The 16355-nt window shown below is 53.0% G+C and overlaps 50 non-coding genes across 50 annotated transcripts; 17 read left to right on the top strand and 33 right to left on the bottom strand.

Moving 5' to 3' along the window:
• Positions 1-205: 205 nt before the first annotated feature.
• On the bottom strand, positions 206-278 carry Trnav-cac (transfer RNA valine (anticodon CAC)). Its single transcript has one exon. It is a non-coding gene; the product is annotated as a tRNA-Val (tRNA).
• Positions 279-680: 402 nt separating this feature from the next.
• On the top strand, positions 681-752 carry Trnap-agg (transfer RNA proline (anticodon AGG)). Its single transcript has one exon. It is a non-coding gene; the product is annotated as a tRNA-Pro (tRNA).
• A 195-nt stretch (positions 753-947) lies between these two features.
• Positions 948-1020, bottom strand: Trnav-aac (transfer RNA valine (anticodon AAC)). The gene has a single exon. It is a non-coding gene; the product is annotated as a tRNA-Val (tRNA).
• A 157-nt stretch (positions 1021-1177) lies between these two features.
• Trnav-cac (transfer RNA valine (anticodon CAC)) lies at positions 1178-1250 on the bottom strand. The gene has a single exon. It is a non-coding gene; the product is annotated as a tRNA-Val (tRNA).
• Positions 1251-1651: 401 nt separating this feature from the next.
• Trnap-agg (transfer RNA proline (anticodon AGG)) lies at positions 1652-1723 on the top strand. The gene has a single exon. It is a non-coding gene; the product is annotated as a tRNA-Pro (tRNA).
• Positions 1724-1917: 194 nt separating this feature from the next.
• Positions 1918-1990, bottom strand: Trnav-aac (transfer RNA valine (anticodon AAC)). The gene has a single exon. It is a non-coding gene; the product is annotated as a tRNA-Val (tRNA).
• A 157-nt stretch (positions 1991-2147) lies between these two features.
• Trnav-cac (transfer RNA valine (anticodon CAC)) lies at positions 2148-2220 on the bottom strand. Its single transcript has one exon. It is a non-coding gene; the product is annotated as a tRNA-Val (tRNA).
• Positions 2221-2621: 401 nt separating this feature from the next.
• Trnaa-agc (transfer RNA alanine (anticodon AGC)) lies at positions 2622-2693 on the top strand. Its single transcript has one exon. It is a non-coding gene; the product is annotated as a tRNA-Ala (tRNA).
• Positions 2694-2887: 194 nt separating this feature from the next.
• Trnav-aac (transfer RNA valine (anticodon AAC)) lies at positions 2888-2960 on the bottom strand. Its single transcript has one exon. It is a non-coding gene; the product is annotated as a tRNA-Val (tRNA).
• Positions 2961-3117: 157 nt separating this feature from the next.
• On the bottom strand, positions 3118-3190 carry Trnav-cac (transfer RNA valine (anticodon CAC)). Its single transcript has one exon. It is a non-coding gene; the product is annotated as a tRNA-Val (tRNA).
• Positions 3191-3592: 402 nt separating this feature from the next.
• On the top strand, positions 3593-3664 carry Trnap-agg (transfer RNA proline (anticodon AGG)). Its single transcript has one exon. It is a non-coding gene; the product is annotated as a tRNA-Pro (tRNA).
• Positions 3665-3858: 194 nt separating this feature from the next.
• On the bottom strand, positions 3859-3931 carry Trnav-aac (transfer RNA valine (anticodon AAC)). Its single transcript has one exon. It is a non-coding gene; the product is annotated as a tRNA-Val (tRNA).
• Positions 3932-4088: 157 nt separating this feature from the next.
• Trnav-cac (transfer RNA valine (anticodon CAC)) lies at positions 4089-4161 on the bottom strand. The gene has a single exon. It is a non-coding gene; the product is annotated as a tRNA-Val (tRNA).
• Positions 4162-4562: 401 nt separating this feature from the next.
• Trnap-agg (transfer RNA proline (anticodon AGG)) lies at positions 4563-4634 on the top strand. The gene has a single exon. It is a non-coding gene; the product is annotated as a tRNA-Pro (tRNA).
• Positions 4635-4828: 194 nt separating this feature from the next.
• On the bottom strand, positions 4829-4901 carry Trnav-aac (transfer RNA valine (anticodon AAC)). The gene has a single exon. It is a non-coding gene; the product is annotated as a tRNA-Val (tRNA).
• A 157-nt stretch (positions 4902-5058) lies between these two features.
• Positions 5059-5131, bottom strand: Trnav-cac (transfer RNA valine (anticodon CAC)). Its single transcript has one exon. It is a non-coding gene; the product is annotated as a tRNA-Val (tRNA).
• Positions 5132-5532: 401 nt separating this feature from the next.
• Positions 5533-5604, top strand: Trnap-agg (transfer RNA proline (anticodon AGG)). Its single transcript has one exon. It is a non-coding gene; the product is annotated as a tRNA-Pro (tRNA).
• A 194-nt stretch (positions 5605-5798) lies between these two features.
• Positions 5799-5871, bottom strand: Trnav-aac (transfer RNA valine (anticodon AAC)). The gene has a single exon. It is a non-coding gene; the product is annotated as a tRNA-Val (tRNA).
• Positions 5872-6028: 157 nt separating this feature from the next.
• Positions 6029-6101, bottom strand: Trnav-cac (transfer RNA valine (anticodon CAC)). Its single transcript has one exon. It is a non-coding gene; the product is annotated as a tRNA-Val (tRNA).
• Positions 6102-6503: 402 nt separating this feature from the next.
• On the top strand, positions 6504-6575 carry Trnap-agg (transfer RNA proline (anticodon AGG)). The gene has a single exon. It is a non-coding gene; the product is annotated as a tRNA-Pro (tRNA).
• Positions 6576-6769: 194 nt separating this feature from the next.
• Trnav-aac (transfer RNA valine (anticodon AAC)) lies at positions 6770-6842 on the bottom strand. Its single transcript has one exon. It is a non-coding gene; the product is annotated as a tRNA-Val (tRNA).
• Positions 6843-6999: 157 nt separating this feature from the next.
• Positions 7000-7072, bottom strand: Trnav-cac (transfer RNA valine (anticodon CAC)). Its single transcript has one exon. It is a non-coding gene; the product is annotated as a tRNA-Val (tRNA).
• A 401-nt stretch (positions 7073-7473) lies between these two features.
• Trnap-agg (transfer RNA proline (anticodon AGG)) lies at positions 7474-7545 on the top strand. The gene has a single exon. It is a non-coding gene; the product is annotated as a tRNA-Pro (tRNA).
• A 194-nt stretch (positions 7546-7739) lies between these two features.
• Trnav-aac (transfer RNA valine (anticodon AAC)) lies at positions 7740-7812 on the bottom strand. Its single transcript has one exon. It is a non-coding gene; the product is annotated as a tRNA-Val (tRNA).
• Positions 7813-7969: 157 nt separating this feature from the next.
• Positions 7970-8042, bottom strand: Trnav-cac (transfer RNA valine (anticodon CAC)). Its single transcript has one exon. It is a non-coding gene; the product is annotated as a tRNA-Val (tRNA).
• A 401-nt stretch (positions 8043-8443) lies between these two features.
• Positions 8444-8515, top strand: Trnaa-agc (transfer RNA alanine (anticodon AGC)). The gene has a single exon. It is a non-coding gene; the product is annotated as a tRNA-Ala (tRNA).
• A 194-nt stretch (positions 8516-8709) lies between these two features.
• On the bottom strand, positions 8710-8782 carry Trnav-aac (transfer RNA valine (anticodon AAC)). Its single transcript has one exon. It is a non-coding gene; the product is annotated as a tRNA-Val (tRNA).
• Positions 8783-8939: 157 nt separating this feature from the next.
• Trnav-cac (transfer RNA valine (anticodon CAC)) lies at positions 8940-9012 on the bottom strand. The gene has a single exon. It is a non-coding gene; the product is annotated as a tRNA-Val (tRNA).
• Positions 9013-9414: 402 nt separating this feature from the next.
• Trnap-agg (transfer RNA proline (anticodon AGG)) lies at positions 9415-9486 on the top strand. Its single transcript has one exon. It is a non-coding gene; the product is annotated as a tRNA-Pro (tRNA).
• Positions 9487-9680: 194 nt separating this feature from the next.
• Trnav-aac (transfer RNA valine (anticodon AAC)) lies at positions 9681-9753 on the bottom strand. The gene has a single exon. It is a non-coding gene; the product is annotated as a tRNA-Val (tRNA).
• A 157-nt stretch (positions 9754-9910) lies between these two features.
• On the bottom strand, positions 9911-9983 carry Trnav-cac (transfer RNA valine (anticodon CAC)). The gene has a single exon. It is a non-coding gene; the product is annotated as a tRNA-Val (tRNA).
• A 401-nt stretch (positions 9984-10384) lies between these two features.
• On the top strand, positions 10385-10456 carry Trnap-agg (transfer RNA proline (anticodon AGG)). Its single transcript has one exon. It is a non-coding gene; the product is annotated as a tRNA-Pro (tRNA).
• A 194-nt stretch (positions 10457-10650) lies between these two features.
• Trnav-aac (transfer RNA valine (anticodon AAC)) lies at positions 10651-10723 on the bottom strand. The gene has a single exon. It is a non-coding gene; the product is annotated as a tRNA-Val (tRNA).
• A 157-nt stretch (positions 10724-10880) lies between these two features.
• On the bottom strand, positions 10881-10953 carry Trnav-cac (transfer RNA valine (anticodon CAC)). Its single transcript has one exon. It is a non-coding gene; the product is annotated as a tRNA-Val (tRNA).
• Positions 10954-11354: 401 nt separating this feature from the next.
• Positions 11355-11426, top strand: Trnaa-agc (transfer RNA alanine (anticodon AGC)). Its single transcript has one exon. It is a non-coding gene; the product is annotated as a tRNA-Ala (tRNA).
• Positions 11427-11620: 194 nt separating this feature from the next.
• Positions 11621-11693, bottom strand: Trnav-aac (transfer RNA valine (anticodon AAC)). Its single transcript has one exon. It is a non-coding gene; the product is annotated as a tRNA-Val (tRNA).
• A 157-nt stretch (positions 11694-11850) lies between these two features.
• On the bottom strand, positions 11851-11923 carry Trnav-cac (transfer RNA valine (anticodon CAC)). Its single transcript has one exon. It is a non-coding gene; the product is annotated as a tRNA-Val (tRNA).
• Positions 11924-12325: 402 nt separating this feature from the next.
• Positions 12326-12397, top strand: Trnap-agg (transfer RNA proline (anticodon AGG)). The gene has a single exon. It is a non-coding gene; the product is annotated as a tRNA-Pro (tRNA).
• A 194-nt stretch (positions 12398-12591) lies between these two features.
• On the bottom strand, positions 12592-12664 carry Trnav-aac (transfer RNA valine (anticodon AAC)). Its single transcript has one exon. It is a non-coding gene; the product is annotated as a tRNA-Val (tRNA).
• A 157-nt stretch (positions 12665-12821) lies between these two features.
• On the bottom strand, positions 12822-12894 carry Trnav-cac (transfer RNA valine (anticodon CAC)). Its single transcript has one exon. It is a non-coding gene; the product is annotated as a tRNA-Val (tRNA).
• Positions 12895-13295: 401 nt separating this feature from the next.
• On the top strand, positions 13296-13367 carry Trnap-agg (transfer RNA proline (anticodon AGG)). Its single transcript has one exon. It is a non-coding gene; the product is annotated as a tRNA-Pro (tRNA).
• A 194-nt stretch (positions 13368-13561) lies between these two features.
• Positions 13562-13634, bottom strand: Trnav-aac (transfer RNA valine (anticodon AAC)). Its single transcript has one exon. It is a non-coding gene; the product is annotated as a tRNA-Val (tRNA).
• Positions 13635-13791: 157 nt separating this feature from the next.
• On the bottom strand, positions 13792-13864 carry Trnav-cac (transfer RNA valine (anticodon CAC)). The gene has a single exon. It is a non-coding gene; the product is annotated as a tRNA-Val (tRNA).
• Positions 13865-14265: 401 nt separating this feature from the next.
• Positions 14266-14337, top strand: Trnap-agg (transfer RNA proline (anticodon AGG)). Its single transcript has one exon. It is a non-coding gene; the product is annotated as a tRNA-Pro (tRNA).
• A 194-nt stretch (positions 14338-14531) lies between these two features.
• On the bottom strand, positions 14532-14604 carry Trnav-aac (transfer RNA valine (anticodon AAC)). Its single transcript has one exon. It is a non-coding gene; the product is annotated as a tRNA-Val (tRNA).
• Positions 14605-14761: 157 nt separating this feature from the next.
• Positions 14762-14834, bottom strand: Trnav-cac (transfer RNA valine (anticodon CAC)). Its single transcript has one exon. It is a non-coding gene; the product is annotated as a tRNA-Val (tRNA).
• Positions 14835-15236: 402 nt separating this feature from the next.
• On the top strand, positions 15237-15308 carry Trnap-agg (transfer RNA proline (anticodon AGG)). Its single transcript has one exon. It is a non-coding gene; the product is annotated as a tRNA-Pro (tRNA).
• A 194-nt stretch (positions 15309-15502) lies between these two features.
• Positions 15503-15575, bottom strand: Trnav-aac (transfer RNA valine (anticodon AAC)). The gene has a single exon. It is a non-coding gene; the product is annotated as a tRNA-Val (tRNA).
• A 157-nt stretch (positions 15576-15732) lies between these two features.
• On the bottom strand, positions 15733-15805 carry Trnav-cac (transfer RNA valine (anticodon CAC)). Its single transcript has one exon. It is a non-coding gene; the product is annotated as a tRNA-Val (tRNA).
• Positions 15806-16206: 401 nt separating this feature from the next.
• Trnap-agg (transfer RNA proline (anticodon AGG)) lies at positions 16207-16278 on the top strand. The gene has a single exon. It is a non-coding gene; the product is annotated as a tRNA-Pro (tRNA).
• The last annotated feature ends 77 nt before the right edge of the window (positions 16279-16355 follow it).

Genomic DNA, 16355 nt, shown 5'->3' with positions numbered 1-16355 from the left:
GACCTTCTGCGTGTTAGGCAGACGTGATAACCGCTACACCACGGAAACTGCTTGTGTGCACCTTACTTCACAGACGATTTATAGTGATGTTGCCATCGTAACTAAAAAATTCAATAAATGTGGTACTTGCAAACGAAGGGACATGCAGCAGATCCACACACGACGTGGCTCATTGGAGGACAATACGACATAGGCAGGAAAATACTGTTCCCGCCCGGGATCGAACCGGGGACCTTCTGCGTGTGAAGCAGACGTGATAACCGCTACACTACGGAAACGACGGACCTGAGGAGTCCATCCTTGTTCACTCGAACTTGCCTCAGACTTTCTCTCGTCCGCGAATGCACACACGACAGTTCTTTTGTCAGCCTGGAACCCATCACAGCCGAGGGCTCAAGAAGTCTTCGGGGTGCTCGAGAGGGTGTCTGCCGTAGCACCCCTAACGAGATAGCGGCGTTTCGCGCAGTCGTTATTGCAAGTCATATCAGCAAAAGCAATCACTTTCTCAGCAGCAGGCAGTGCGAGCCCAGCGGCAGCTCTACATGAAGGTACCAATAGCCCAGGAAGGCCGCCGACCGCAGGAATTCGCGCCGCCCCCATCCCGCCAGCGTACACGAGACTTCCAGGGCACCCTGGACGACATCGAGGGACTGGAATAATTGGCATTCGCCGTGTCACAGGGCTCGTTGGTCTAGGGGTATGATTCCTGCTTAGGGTGCAGGAGGTCCCGGGTTCAAATCCCGGACGAGCCCTAGCGTTTTGTGCAAAGTGATCGCACGTCAGTGGCTGAGTCAGCGCAAAAAGCTCGCCGTCAATATCAAATGAATTTCTTATTCGATTGTGAGCAATTGACACTCGGGTCCGACGCGTGAAGGCGATTACGAAGGTTTCGGGTACAGATGGTAGCAGATGCATGTTAGTACGTCTTGCTTAAAGAGATGAAAAAGTGTTTCCGCCCGGGATCGAACCGGGGACCTTCTGCGTGTTAGGCAGACGTGATAACCGCTACACCACGGAAACTGCTTGTGTGCACCTTACTTCACAGACGACTTATAGTGATGTTGCCATCGTAACTAAAAAATTCAATAAATGTGGTACTTGCAAACGAAGGGACATGCAGCAGATCCACACACGACGTGGCTCATTGGAGGACAATACGACATAGGCAGGAAAATACTTTTCCCGCCCGGGATCGAACCGGGGACCTTCTGCGTGTGAAGCAGACGTGATAACCGCTACACTACGGAAACGACGGACCTGAGGAGTCCATCCATGTTCACTCGAACTTGCCTCAGACTTTCTCTCGTCCGCGAATGCACACACGACAGTTCCTTTGTCAGCCTGGAACCCATCACAGCCGAGGGCTCAAGAAGTCTTCGGGGTGCTCGAGAGGGTGTCTGCCGTAGCACCCCTAACGAGATAGCGGCGTTTCGCGCAGTCGTTATTGCAAGTCATATCAGCAAAAGCAATCACTTTCTCAGCAGCATTCAGTGCGAGCCCAGCGGCAGCTCTACATGAAGGTACCAATAGCCCAGGAAGGAAGCCGATCGCGGGAATTCGCACCGCCCCCATCCCGCCAGCGTACACGATACCTCCATGGCACCCTGGACGACATGGATGGACTGGAATAATTGGCATTGCCGTGTCACAGGGCTCGTTGGTCTAGGGGTATGATTCCTGCTTAGGGTGCAGGAGGTCCCGGGTTCAAATCCCGGACGAGCCCTAGCGTTTTGTGCAAAGTGATCGCACGTCAGTGGCTGAGTCAGCGCAAAAAGCTCGCCGTCAATATCAAATGAATTTCTTATTCGATGTGAGCAATTGACACTCGGGTCCGACGCGTGAAGGCGATTACGAAGGTTTCGGGTACAGATGGTAGCAGATGCATGTTAGTACGTCTTGCTTAAAGAGATGAAAAAGTGTTTCCGCCCGGGATCGAACCGGGGACCTTCTGCGTGTTAGGCAGACGTGATAACCGCTACACCACGGAAACTGCTTGTGTGCACCTTACTTCACAGACGACTTATAGTGATGTTGCCATCGTAACTAAAAAATTCAATAAATGTGGTACTTGCAAACGAAGGGACATGCAGCAGATCCACACACGACGTGGCTCATTGGAGGACAATACGACATAGGCAGGAAAATACTGTTCCCGCCCGGGATCGAACCGGGGACCTTCTGCGTGTGAAGCAGACGTGATAACCGCTACACTACGGAAACGACGGACCTGAGGAGTCCATCCATGTTCACTCGAACTTGCCTCAGACTTTCTCTCGTCCGCGAATGCACACACGACAGTTCCTTTGTCAGCCTGGAACCCATCACAGCCGAGGGCTCAAGAAGTCTTCGGGGTGCTCGAGAGGGTGTCTGCCGTAGCACCCCTAACGAGATAGCGGCGTTTCGCGCAGTCGTTATTGCAAGTCATATCAGCAAAAGCAATCACTTTCTCAGCAGCATTCAGTGCGAGCCCAGCGGCAGCTCTACATGAAGGTACCAATAGCCCAGGAAGGAAGCCGATCGCGGGAATTCGCACCGCCCCCATCCCGCCAGCGTACACGATACCTCCATGGCACCCTGGACGACATGGATGGACTGGAATAATTGGCATTGCCGTGTCACAGGGCTCGTTGGTCTAGGGGTATGATTCCTGCTTAGCGTGCAGGAGGTCCCGGGTTCAAATCCCGGACGAGCCCTAGCGTTTTGTGCAAAGTGATCGCACGTCAGTGGCTGAGTCAGCGCAAAAAGCTCGCCGTCAATATCAAATGAATTTCTTATTCGATGTGAGCAATTGACACTCGGGTCCGACGCGTGAAGGCGATTACGAAGGTTTCGGGTACAGATGGTAGCAGATGCATGTTAGTACGTCTTGCTTAAAGAGATGGAAAAGTGTTTCCGCCCGGGATCGAACCGGGGACCTTCTGCGTGTTAGGCAGACGTGATAACCGCTACACCACGGAAACTGCTTGTGTGCACCTTACTTCACAGACGATTTATAGTGATGTTGCCATCGTAACTAAAAAATTCAATAAATGTGGTACTTGCAAACGAAGGGACATGCAGCAGATCCACACACGACGTGGCTCATTGGAGGACAATACGACATAGGCAGGAAAATACTGTTCCCGCCCGGGATCGAAACGGGGACCTTCTGCGTGTGAAGCAGACGTGATAACCGCTACACTACGGAAACGACGGACCTGAGGGGTCAATCCTTGTTCACTCGAACTTGCCTCAGACTTTCTCTCGTCCGCGAATGCACACACGACAGTTCTTTTGTCAGCCTGGAACCCATCACAGCCGAGGGCTCAAGAAGTCTTCGGGGTGCTCGAGAGGGTGTCTGCCGTAGCACCCCTAACGAGATAGCGGCGTTTCGCGCAGTCGTTATTGCAAGTCATATCAGCAAAAGCAATCACTTTCTCAGCAGCAGGCAGTGCGAGCCCAGCGGCAGCTCTACATGAAGGTACCAATAGCCCAGGAAGGCCGCCGACCGCAGGAATTCGCGCCGCCCCCATCCCGCCAGCGTACACGAGACTTCCAGGGCACCCTGGACGACATCGAGGGACTGGAATAATTGGCATTCGCCGTGTCACAGGGCTCGTTGGTCTAGGGGTATGATTCCTGCTTAGGGTGCAGGAGGTCCCGGGTTCAAATCCCGGACGAGCCCTAGCGTTTTGTGCAAAGTGATCGCACGTCAGTGGCTGAGTCAGCGCAAAAAGCTCGCCGTCAATATCAAATGAATTTCTTATTCGATGTGAGCAATTGACACTCGGGTCCGACGCGTGAAGGCGATTACGAAGGTTTCGGGTACAGATGGTAGCAGATGCATGTTAGTACGTCTTGCTTAAAGAGATGAAAAAGTGTTTCCGCCCGGGATCGAACCGGGGACCTTCTGCGTGTTAGGCAGACGTGATAACCGCTACACCACGGAAACTGCTTGTGTGCACCTTACTTCACAGACGACTTATAGTGATGTTGCCATCGTAACTAAAAAATTCAATAAATGTGGTACTTGCAAACGAAGGGACATGCAGCAGATCCACACACGACGTGGCTCATTGGAGGACAATACGACATAGGCAGGAAAATACTGTTCCCGCCCGGGATCGAACCGGGGACCTTCTGCGTGTGAAGCAGACGTGATAACCGCTACACTACGGAAACGACGGACCTGAGGAGTCCATCCATGTTCACTCGAACTTGCCTCAGACTTTCTCTCGTCCGCGAATGCACACACGACAGTTCCTTTGTCAGCCTGGAACCCATCACAGCCGAGGGCTCAAGAAGTCTTCGGGGTGCTCGAGAGGGTGTCTGCCGTAGCACCCCTAACGAGATAGCGGCGTTTCGCGCAGTCGTTATTGCAAGTCATATCAGCAAAAGCAATCACTTTCTCAGCAGCATTCAGTGCGAGCCCAGCGGCAGCTCTACATGAAGGTACCAATAGCCCAGGAAGGAAGCCGATCGCGGGAATTCGCACCGCCCCCATCCCGCCAGCGTACACGATACCTCCATGGCACCCTGGACGACATGGATGGACTGGAATAATTGGCATTGCCGTGTCACAGGGCTCGTTGGTCTAGGGGTATGATTCCTGCTTAGGGTGCAGGAGGTCCCGGGTTCAAATCCCGGACGAGCCCTAGCGTTTTGTGCAAAGTGATCGCACGTCAGTGGCTGAGTCAGCGCAAAAAGCTCGCCGTCAATATCAAATGAATTTCTTATTCGATGTGAGCAATTGACACTCGGGTCCGACGCGTGAAGGCGATTACGAAGGTTTCGGGTACAGATGGTAGCAGATGCATGTTAGTACGTCTTGCTTAAAGAGATGGAAAAGTGTTTCCGCCCGGGATCGAACCGGGGACCTTCTGCGTGTTAGGCAGACGTGATAACCGCTACACCACGGAAACTGCTTGTGTGCACCTTACTTCACAGACGATTTATAGTGATGTTGCCATCGTAACTAAAAAATTCAATAAATGTGGTACTTGCAAACGAAGGGACATGCAGCAGATCCACACACGACGTGGCTCATTGGAGGACAATACGACATAGGCAGGAAAATACTGTTCCCGCCCGGGATCGAACCGGGGACCTTCTGCGTGTGAAGCAGACGTGATAACCGCTACACTACGGAAACGACGGACCTGAGGAGTCCATCCTTGTTCACTCGAACTTGCCTCAGACTTTCTCTCGTCCGCGAATGCACACACGACAGTTCTTTTGTCAGCCTGGAACCCATCACAGCCGAGGGCTCAAGAAGTCTTCGGGGTGCTCGAGAGGGTGTCTGCCGTAGCACCCCTAACGAGATAGCGGCGTTTCGCGCAGTCGTTATTGCAAGTCATATCAGCAAAAGCAATCACTTTCTCAGCAGCAGGCAGTGCGAGCCCAGCGGCAGCTCTACATGAAGGTACCAATAGCCCAGGAAGGAAGCCGATCGCGGGAATTCGCACCGCCCCCATCCCGCCAGCGTACACGATACCTCCATGGCACCCTGGACGACATGGATGGACTGGAATAATTGGCATTGCCGTGTCACAGGGCTCGTTGGTCTAGGGGTATGATTCCTGCTTAGGGTGCAGGAGGTCCCGGATTCAAATCCCGGACGAGCCCTAGCGTTTTGTGCAAAGTGATCGCACGTCAGTGGCTGAGTCAGCGCAAAAAGCTCGCCGTCAATATCAAATGAATTTCTTATTCGATGTGAGCAATTGACACTCGGGTCCGACGCGTGAAGGCGATTACGAAGGTTTCGGGTACAGATGGTAGCAGATGCATGTTAGTACGTCTTGCTTAAAGAGATGGAAAAGTGTTTCCGCCCGGGATCGAACCGGGGACCTTCTGCGTGTTAGGCAGACGTGATAACCGCTACACCACGGAAACTGCTTGTGTGCACCTTACTTCACAGACGATTTATAGTGATGTTGCCATCGTAACTAAAAAATTCAATAAATGTGGTACTTGCAAACGAAGGGACATGCAGCAGATCCACACACGACGTGGCTCATTGGAGGACAATACGACATAGGCAGGAAAATACTGTTCCCGCCCGGGATCGAACCGGGGACCTTCTGCGTGTGAAGCAGACGTGATAACCGCTACACTACGGAAACGACGGACCTGAGGAGTCCATCCTTGTTCACTCGAACTTGCCTCAGACTTTCTCTCGTCCGCGAATGCACACACGACAGTTCTTTTGTCAGCCTGGAACCCATCACAGCCGAGGGCTCAAGAAGTCTTCGGGGTGCTCGAGAGGGTGTCTGCCGTAGCACCCCTAACGAGATAGCGGCGTTTCGCGCAGTCGTTATTGCAAGTCATATCAGCAAAAGCAATCACTTTCTCAGCAGCAGGCAGTGCGAGCCCAGCGGCAGCTCTACATGAAGGTACCAATAGCCCAGGAAGGCCGCCGACCGCAGGAATTCGCGCCGCCCCCATCCCGCCAGCGTACACGAGACTTCCAGGGCACCCTGGACGACATCGAGGGACTGGAATAATTGGCATTCGCCGTGTCACAGGGCTCGTTGGTCTAGGGGTATGATTCCTGCTTAGGGTGCAGGAGGTCCCGGGTTCAAATCCCGGACGAGCCCTAGCGTTTTGTGCAAAGTGATCGCACGTCAGTGGCTGAGTCAGCGCAAAAAGCTCGCCGTCAATATCAAATGAATTTCTTATTCGATGTGAGCAATTGACACTCGGGTCCGACGCGTGAAGGCGATTACGAAGGTTTCGGGTACAGATGGTAGCAGATGCATGTTAGTACGTCTTGCTTAAAGAGATGAAAAAGTGTTTCCGCCCGGGATCGAACCGGGGACCTTCTGCGTGTTAGGCAGACGTGATAACCGCTACACCACGGAAACTGCTTGTGTGCACCTTACTTCACAGACGACTTATAGTGATGTTGCCATCGTAACTAAAAAATTCAATAAATGTGGTACTTGCAAACGAAGGGACATGCAGCAGATCCACACACGACGTGGCTCATTGGAGGACAATACGACATAGGCAGGAAAATACTGTTCCCGCCCGGGATCGAACCGGGGACCTTCTGCGTGTGAAGCAGACGTGATAACCGCTACACTACGGAAACGACGGACCTGAGGAGTCCATCCATGTTCACTCGAACTTGCCTCAGACTTTCTCTCGTCCGCGAATGCACACACGACAGTTCCTTTGTCAGCCTGGAACCCATCACAGCCGAGGGCTCAAGAAGTCTTCGGGGTGCTCGAGAGGGTGTCTGCCGTAGCACCCCTAACGAGATAGCGGCGTTTCGCGCAGTCGTTATTGCAAGTCATATCAGCAAAAGCAATCACTTTCTCAGCAGCATTCAGTGCGAGCCCAGCGGCAGCTCTACATGAAGGTACCAATAGCCCAGGAAGGAAGCCGATCGCGGGAATTCGCACCGCCCCCATCCCGCCAGCGTACACGATACCTCCATGGCACCCTGGACGACATGGATGGACTGGAATAATTGGCATTGCCGTGTCACAGGGCTCGTTGGTCTAGGGGTATGATTCCTGCTTAGGGTGCAGGAGGTCCCGGGTTCAAATCCCGGACGAGCCCTAGCGTTTTGTGCAAAGTGATCGCACGTCAGTGGCTGAGTCAGCGCAAAAAGCTCGCCGTCAATATCAAATGAATTTCTTATTCGATGTGAGCAATTGACACTCGGGTCCGACGCGTGAAGGCGATTACGAAGGTTTCGGGTACAGATGGTAGCAGATGCATGTTAGTACGTCTTGCTTAAAGAGATGAAAAAGTGTTTCCGCCCGGGATCGAACCGGGGACCTTCTGCGTGTTAGGCAGACGTGATAACCGCTACACCACGGAAACTGCTTGTGTGCACCTTACTTCACAGACGACTTATAGTGATGTTGCCATCGTAACTAAAAAATTCAATAAATGTGGTACTTGCAAACGAAGGGACATGCAGCAGATCCACACACGACGTGGCTCATTGGAGGACAATACGACATAGGCAGGAAAATACTGTTCCCGCCCGGGATCGAACCGGGGACCTTCTGCGTGTGAAGCAGACGTGATAACCGCTACACTACGGAAACGACGGACCTGAGGAGTCCATCCATGTTCACTCGAACTTGCCTCAGACTTTCTCTCGTCCGCGAATGCACACACGACAGTTCCTTTGTCAGCCTGGAACCCATCACAGCCGAGGGCTCAAGAAGTCTTCGGGGTGCTCGAGAGGGTGTCTGCCGTAGCACCCCTAACGAGATAGCGGCGTTTCGCGCAGTCGTTATTGCAAGTCATATCAGCAAAAGCAATCACTTTCTCAGCAGCATTCAGTGCGAGCCCAGCGGCAGCTCTACATGAAGGTACCAATAGCCCAGGAAGGAAGCCGATCGCGGGAATTCGCACCGCCCCCATCCCGCCAGCGTACACGATACCTCCATGGCACCCTGGACGACATGGATGGACTGGAATAATTGGCATTGCCGTGTCACAGGGCTCGTTGGTCTAGGGGTATGATTCCTGCTTAGCGTGCAGGAGGTCCCGGGTTCAAATCCCGGACGAGCCCTAGCGTTTTGTGCAAAGTGATCGCACGTCAGTGGCTGAGTCAGCGCAAAAAGCTCGCCGTCAATATCAAATGAATTTCTTATTCGATGTGAGCAATTGACACTCGGGTCCGACGCGTGAAGGCGATTACGAAGGTTTCGGGTACAGATGGTAGCAGATGCATGTTAGTACGTCTTGCTTAAAGAGATGGAAAAGTGTTTCCGCCCGGGATCGAACCGGGGACCTTCTGCGTGTTAGGCAGACGTGATAACCGCTACACCACGGAAACTGCTTGTGTGCACCTTACTTCACAGACGATTTATAGTGATGTTGCCATCGTAACTAAAAAATTCAATAAATGTGGTACTTGCAAACGAAGGGACATGCAGCAGATCCACACACGACGTGGCTCATTGGAGGACAATACGACATAGGCAGGAAAATACTGTTCCCGCCCGGGATCGAAACGGGGACCTTCTGCGTGTGAAGCAGACGTGATAACCGCTACACTACGGAAACGACGGACCTGAGGGGTCAATCCTTGTTCACTCGAACTTGCCTCAGACTTTCTCTCGTCCGCGAATGCACACACGACAGTTCTTTTGTCAGCCTGGAACCCATCACAGCCGAGGGCTCAAGAAGTCTTCGGGGTGCTCGAGAGGGTGTCTGCCGTAGCACCCCTAACGAGATAGCGGCGTTTCGCGCAGTCGTTATTGCAAGTCATATCAGCAAAAGCAATCACTTTCTCAGCAGCAGGCAGTGCGAGCCCAGCGGCAGCTCTACATGAAGGTACCAATAGCCCAGGAAGGCCGCCGACCGCAGGAATTCGCGCCGCCCCCATCCCGCCAGCGTACACGAGACTTCCAGGGCACCCTGGACGACATCGAGGGACTGGAATAATTGGCATTCGCCGTGTCACAGGGCTCGTTGGTCTAGGGGTATGATTCCTGCTTAGGGTGCAGGAGGTCCCGGGTTCAAATCCCGGACGAGCCCTAGCGTTTTGTGCAAAGTGATCGCACGTCAGTGGCTGAGTCAGCGCAAAAAGCTCGCCGTCAATATCAAATGAATTTCTTATTCGATGTGAGCAATTGACACTCGGGTCCGACGCGTGAAGGCGATTACGAAGGTTTCGGGTACAGATGGTAGCAGATGCATGTTAGTACGTCTTGCTTAAAGAGATGAAAAAGTGTTTCCGCCCGGGATCGAACCGGGGACCTTCTGCGTGTTAGGCAGACGTGATAACCGCTACACCACGGAAACTGCTTGTGTGCACCTTACTTCACAGACGACTTATAGTGATGTTGCCATCGTAACTAAAAAATTCAATAAATGTGGTACTTGCAAACGAAGGGACATGCAGCAGATCCACACACGACGTGGCTCATTGGAGGACAATACGACATAGGCAGGAAAATACTGTTCCCGCCCGGGATCGAACCGGGGACCTTCTGCGTGTGAAGCAGACGTGATAACCGCTACACTACGGAAACGACGGACCTGAGGAGTCCATCCATGTTCACTCGAACTTGCCTCAGACTTTCTCTCGTCCGCGAATGCACACACGACAGTTCCTTTGTCAGCCTGGAACCCATCACAGCCGAGGGCTCAAGAAGTCTTCGGGGTGCTCGAGAGGGTGTCTGCCGTAGCACCCCTAACGAGATAGCGGCGTTTCGCGCAGTCGTTATTGCAAGTCATATCAGCAAAAGCAATCACTTTCTCAGCAGCATTCAGTGCGAGCCCAGCGGCAGCTCTACATGAAGGTACCAATAGCCCAGGAAGGAAGCCGATCGCGGGAATTCGCACCGCCCCCATCCCGCCAGCGTACACGATACCTCCATGGCACCCTGGACGACATGGATGGACTGGAATAATTGGCATTGCCGTGTCACAGGGCTCGTTGGTCTAGGGGTATGATTCCTGCTTAGGGTGCAGGAGGTCCCGGGTTCAAATCCCGGACGAGCCCTAGCGTTTTGTGCAAAGTGATCGCACGTCAGTGGCTGAGTCAGCGCAAAAAGCTCGCCGTCAATATCAAATGAATTTCTTATTCGATGTGAGCAATTGACACTCGGGTCCGACGCGTGAAGGCGATTACGAAGGTTTCGGGTACAGATGGTAGCAGATGCATGTTAGTACGTCTTGCTTAAAGAGATGAAAAAGTGTTTCCGCCCGGGATCGAACCGGGGACCTTCTGCGTGTTAGGCAGACGTGATAACCGCTACACCACGGAAACTGCTTGTGTGCACCTTACTTCACAGACGATTTATAGTGATGTTGCCATCGTAACTAAAAAATTCAATAAATGTGGTACTTGCAAACGAAGGGACATGCAGCAGATCCACACACGACGTGGCTCATTGGAGGACAATACGACATAGGCAGGAAAATACTGTTCCCGCCCGGGATCGAACCGGGGACCTTCTGCGTGTGAAGCAGACGTGATAACCGCTACACTACGGAAACGACGGACCTGAGGAGTCCATCCATGTTCACTCGAACTTGCCTCAGACTTTCTCTCGTCCGCGAATGCACACACGACAGTTCCTTTGTCAGCCTGGAACCCATCACAGCCGAGGGCTCAAGAAGTCTTCGGGGTGCTCGAGAGGGTGTCTGCCGTAGCACCCCTAACGAGATAGCGGCGTTTCGCGCAGTCGTTATTGCAAGTCATATCAGCAAAAGCAATCACTTTCTCAGCAGCATTCAGTGCGAGCCCAGCGGCAGCTCTACATGAAGGTACCAATAGCCCAGGAAGGAAGCCGATCGCGGGAATTCGCACCGCCCCCATCCCGCCAGCGTACACGATACCTCCATGGCACCCTGGACGACATGGATGGACTGGAATAATTGGCATTGCCGTGTCACAGGGCTCGTTGGTCTAGGGGTATGATTCCTGCTTAGCGTGCAGGAGGTCCCGGGTTCAAATCCCGGACGAGCCCTAGCGTTTTGTGCAAAGTGATCGCACGTCAGTGGCTGAGTCAGCGCAAAAAGCTCGCCGTCAATATCAAATGAATTTCTTATTCGATGTGAGCAATTGACACTCGGGTCCGACGCGTGAAGGCGATTACGAAGGTTTCGGGTACAGATGGTAGCAGATGCATGTTAGTACGTCTTGCTTAAAGAGATGGAAAAGTGTTTCCGCCCGGGATCGAACCGGGGACCTTCTGCGTGTTAGGCAGACGTGATAACCGCTACACCACGGAAACTGCTTGTGTGCACCTTACTTCACAGACGATTTATAGTGATGTTGCCATCGTAACTAAAAAATTCAATAAATGTGGTACTTGCAAACGAAGGGACATGCAGCAGATCCACACACGACGTGGCTCATTGGAGGACAATACGACATAGGCAGGAAAATACTGTTCCCGCCCGGGATCGAAACGGGGACCTTCTGCGTGTGAAGCAGACGTGATAACCGCTACACTACGGAAACGACGGACCTGAGGGGTCAATCCTTGTTCACTCGAACTTGCCTCAGACTTTCTCTCGTCCGCGAATGCACACACGACAGTTCTTTTGTCAGCCTGGAACCCATCACAGCCGAGGGCTCAAGAAGTCTTCGGGGTGCTCGAGAGGGTGTCTGCCGTAGCACCCCTAACGAGATAGCGGCGTTTCGCGCAGTCGTTATTGCAAGTCATATCAGCAAAAGCAATCACTTTCTCAGCAGCAGGCAGTGCGAGCCCAGCGGCAGCTCTACATGAAGGTACCAATAGCCCAGGAAGGCCGCCGACCGCAGGAATTCGCGCCGCCCCCATCCCGCCAGCGTACACGAGACTTCCAGGGCACCCTGGACGACATCGAGGGACTGGAATAATTGGCATTCGCCGTGTCACAGGGCTCGTTGGTCTAGGGGTATGATTCTTGCTTAGGGTGCAGGAGGTCCCGGGTTCAAATCCCGGACGAGCCCTAGCGTTTTGTGCAAAGTGATCGCACGTCAGTGGCTGAGTCAGCGCAAAAAGCTCGCCGTCAATATCAAATGAATTTCTTATTCGATGTGAGCAATTGACACTCGGGTCCGACGCGTGAAGGCGATTACGAAGGTTTCGGGTACAGATGGTAGCAGATGCATGTTAGTACGTCTTGCTTAAAGAGATGAAAAAGTGTTTCCGCCCGGGATCGAACCGGGGACCTTCTGCGTGTTAGGCAGACGTGATAACCGCTACACCACGGAAACTGCTTGTGTGCACCTTACTTCACAGACGACTTATAGTGATGTTGCCATCGTAACTAAAAAATTCAATAAATGTGGTACTTGCAAACGAAGGGACATGCAGCAGATCCACACACGACGTGGCTCATTGGAGGACAATACGACATAGGCAGGAAAATACTGTTCCCGCCCGGGATCGAACCGGGGACCTTCTGCGTGTGAAGCAGACGTGATAACCGCTACACTACGGAAACGACGGACCTGAGGAGTCCATCCATGTTCACTCGAACTTGCCTCAGACTTTCTCTCGTCCGCGAATGCACACACGACAGTTCCTTTGTCAGCCTGGAACCCATCACAGCCGAGGGCTCAAGAAGTCTTCGGGGTGCTCGAGAGGGTGTCTGCCGTAGCACCCCTAACGAGATAGCGGCGTTTCGCGCAGTCGTTATTGCAAGTCATATCAGCAAAAGCAATCACTTTCTCAGCAGCATTCAGTGCGAGCCCAGCGGCAGCTCTACATGAAGGTACCAATAGCCCAGGAAGGAAGCCGATCGCGGGAATTCGCACCGCCCCCATCCCGCCAGCGTACACGATACCTCCATGGCACCCTGGACGACATGGATGGACTGGAATAATTGGCATTGCCGTGTCACAGGGCTCGTTGGTCTAGGGGTATGATTCCTGCTTAGGGTGCAGGAGGTCCCGGGTTCAAATCCCGGACGAGCCCTAGCGTTTTGTGCAAAGTGATCGCACGTCAGTGGCTGAGTCAGCGCAAAAAGCTCGCCGTCAATATCAAATGAATTTCTTATTCGATGTGAGCAATTGACACTCGGGTCCGACGCGTGAAGGCGATTACGAAGGTTTCGGGTACAGATGGTAGCAGATGCATGTTAGTACGTCTTGCTTAAAGAGATGGAAAAGTGTTTCCGCCCGGGATCGAACCGGGGACCTTCTGCGTGTTAGGCAGACGTGATAACCGCTACACCACGGAAACTGCTTGTGTGCACCTTACTTCACAGACGATTTATAGTGATGTTGCCATCGTAACTAAAAAATTCAATAAATGTGGTACTTGCAAACGAAGGGACATGCAGCAGATCCACACACGACGTGGCTCATTGGAGGACAATACGACATAGGCAGGAAAATACTGTTCCCGCCCGGGATCGAACCGGGGACCTTCTGCGTGTGAAGCAGACGTGATAACCGCTACACTACGGAAACGACGGACCTGAGGAGTCCATCCTTGTTCACTCGAACTTGCCTCAGACTTTCTCTCGTCCGCGAATGCACACACGACAGTTCTTTTGTCAGCCTGGAACCCATCACAGCCGAGGGCTCAAGAAGTCTTCGGGGTGCTCGAGAGGGTGTCTGCCGTAGCACCCCTAACGAGATAGCGGCGTTTCGCGCAGTCGTTATTGCAAGTCATATCAGCAAAAGCAATCACTTTCTCAGCAGCAGGCAGTGCGAGCCCAGCGGCAGCTCTACATGAAGGTACCAATAGCCCAGGAAGGAAGCCGATCGCGGGAATTCGCACCGCCCCCATCCCGCCAGCGTACACGATACCTCCATGGCACCCTGGACGACATGGATGGACTGGAATAATTGGCATTGCCGTGTCACAGGGCTCGTTGGTCTAGGGGTATGATTCCTGCTTAGGGTGCAGGAGGTCCCGGATTCAAATCCCGGACGAGCCCTAGCGTTTTGTGCAAAGTGATCGCACGTCAGTGGCTGAGTCAGCGCAAAAAGCTCGCCGTCAATATCAAATGAATTTCTTATTCGATGTGAGCAATTGACACTCGGGTCCGACGCGTGAAGGCGATTACGAAGGTTTCGGGTACAGATGGTAGCAGATGCATGTTAGTACGTCTTGCTTAAAGAGATGGAAAAGTGTTTCCGCCCGGGATCGAACCGGGGACCTTCTGCGTGTTAGGCAGACGTGATAACCGCTACACCACGGAAACTGCTTGTGTGCACCTTACTTCACAGACGATTTATAGTGATGTTGCCATCGTAACTAAAAAATTCAATAAATGTGGTACTTGCAAACGAAGGGACATGCAGCAGATCCACACACGACGTGGCTCATTGGAGGACAATACGACATAGGCAGGAAAATACTGTTCCCGCCCGGGATCGAACCGGGGACCTTCTGCGTGTGAAGCAGACGTGATAACCGCTACACTACGGAAACGACGGACCTGAGGAGTCCATCCTTGTTCACTCGAACTTGCCTCAGACTTTCTCTCGTCCGCGAATGCACACACGACAGTTCTTTTGTCAGCCTGGAACCCATCACAGCCGAGGGCTCAAGAAGTCTTCGGGGTGCTCGAGAGGGTGTCTGCCGTAGCACCCCTAACGAGATAGCGGCGTTTCGCGCAGTCGTTATTGCAAGTCATATCAGCAAAAGCAATCACTTTCTCAGCAGCAGGCAGTGCGAGCCCAGCGGCAGCTCTACATGAAGGTACCAATAGCCCAGGAAGGCCGCCGACCGCAGGAATTCGCGCCGCCCCCATCCCGCCAGCGTACACGAGACTTCCAGGGCACCCTGGACGACATCGAGGGACTGGAATAATTGGCATTCGCCGTGTCACAGGGCTCGTTGGTCTAGGGGTATGATTCCTGCTTAGGGTGCAGGAGGTCCCGGGTTCAAATCCCGGACGAGCCCTAGCGTTTTGTGCAAAGTGATCGCAGGTCAGTGGCTGAGTCAGCGCAAAAAGCTCGCCGTCAATATCAAATGAATTTCTTATTCGATGTGAGCAATTGACACTCGGGTCCGACGCGTGAAGGCGATTACGAAGGTTTCGGGTACAGATGGTAGCAGATGCATGTTAGTACGTCTTGCTTAAAGAGATGAAAAAGTGTTTCCGCCCGGGATCGAACCGGGGACCTTCTGCGTGTTAGGCAGACGTGATAACCGCTACACCACGGAAACTGCTTGTGTGCACCTTACTTCACAGACGACTTATAGTGATGTTGCCATCGTAACTAAAAAATTCAATAAATGTGGTACTTGCAAACGAAGGGACATGCAGCAGATCCACACACGACGTGGCTCATTGGAGGACAATACGACATAGGCAGGAAAATACTGTTCCCGCCCGGGATCGAACCGGGGACCTTCTGCGTGTGAAGCAGACGTGATAACCGCTACACTACGGAAACGACGGACCTGAGGAGTCCATCCATGTTCACTCGAACTTGCCTCAGACTTTCTCTCGTCCGCGAATGCACACACGACAGTTCCTTTGTCAGCCTGGAACCCATCACAGCCGAGGGCTCAAGAAGTCTTCGGGGTGCTCGAGAGGGTGTCTGCCGTAGCACCCCTAACGAGATAGCGGCGTTTCGCGCAGTCGTTATTGCAAGTCATATCAGCAAAAGCAATCACTTTCTCAGCAGCATTCAGTGCGAGCCCAGCGGCAGCTCTACATGAAGGTACCAATAGCCCAGGAAGGAAGCCGATCGCGGGAATTCGCACCGCCCCCATCCCGCCAGCGTACACGATACCTCCATGGCACCCTGGACGACATGGATGGACTGGAATAATTGGCATTGCCGTGTCACAGGGCTCGTTGGTCTAGGGGTATGATTCCTGCTTAGGGTGCAGGAGGTCCCGGGTTCAAATCCCGGACGAGCCCTAGCGTTTTGTGCAAAGTGATCGCACGTCAGTGGCTGAGTCAGCGCAAAAAGCTCGCCGTCAATATCAAATGAATTT

The sequence above is a fragment of the Schistocerca serialis genome, unplaced genomic scaffold, assembly GCF_023864345.2.
Source record: "Schistocerca serialis cubense isolate TAMUIC-IGC-003099 unplaced genomic scaffold, iqSchSeri2.2 HiC_scaffold_755, whole genome shotgun sequence".
NCBI lineage: Eukaryota > Metazoa > Arthropoda > Insecta > Orthoptera > Acrididae > Schistocerca > Schistocerca serialis.
The sequence above is the reverse complement of the archived record's forward strand: the minus strand, read 5'-3'. Positions and strand labels throughout refer to the sequence as shown.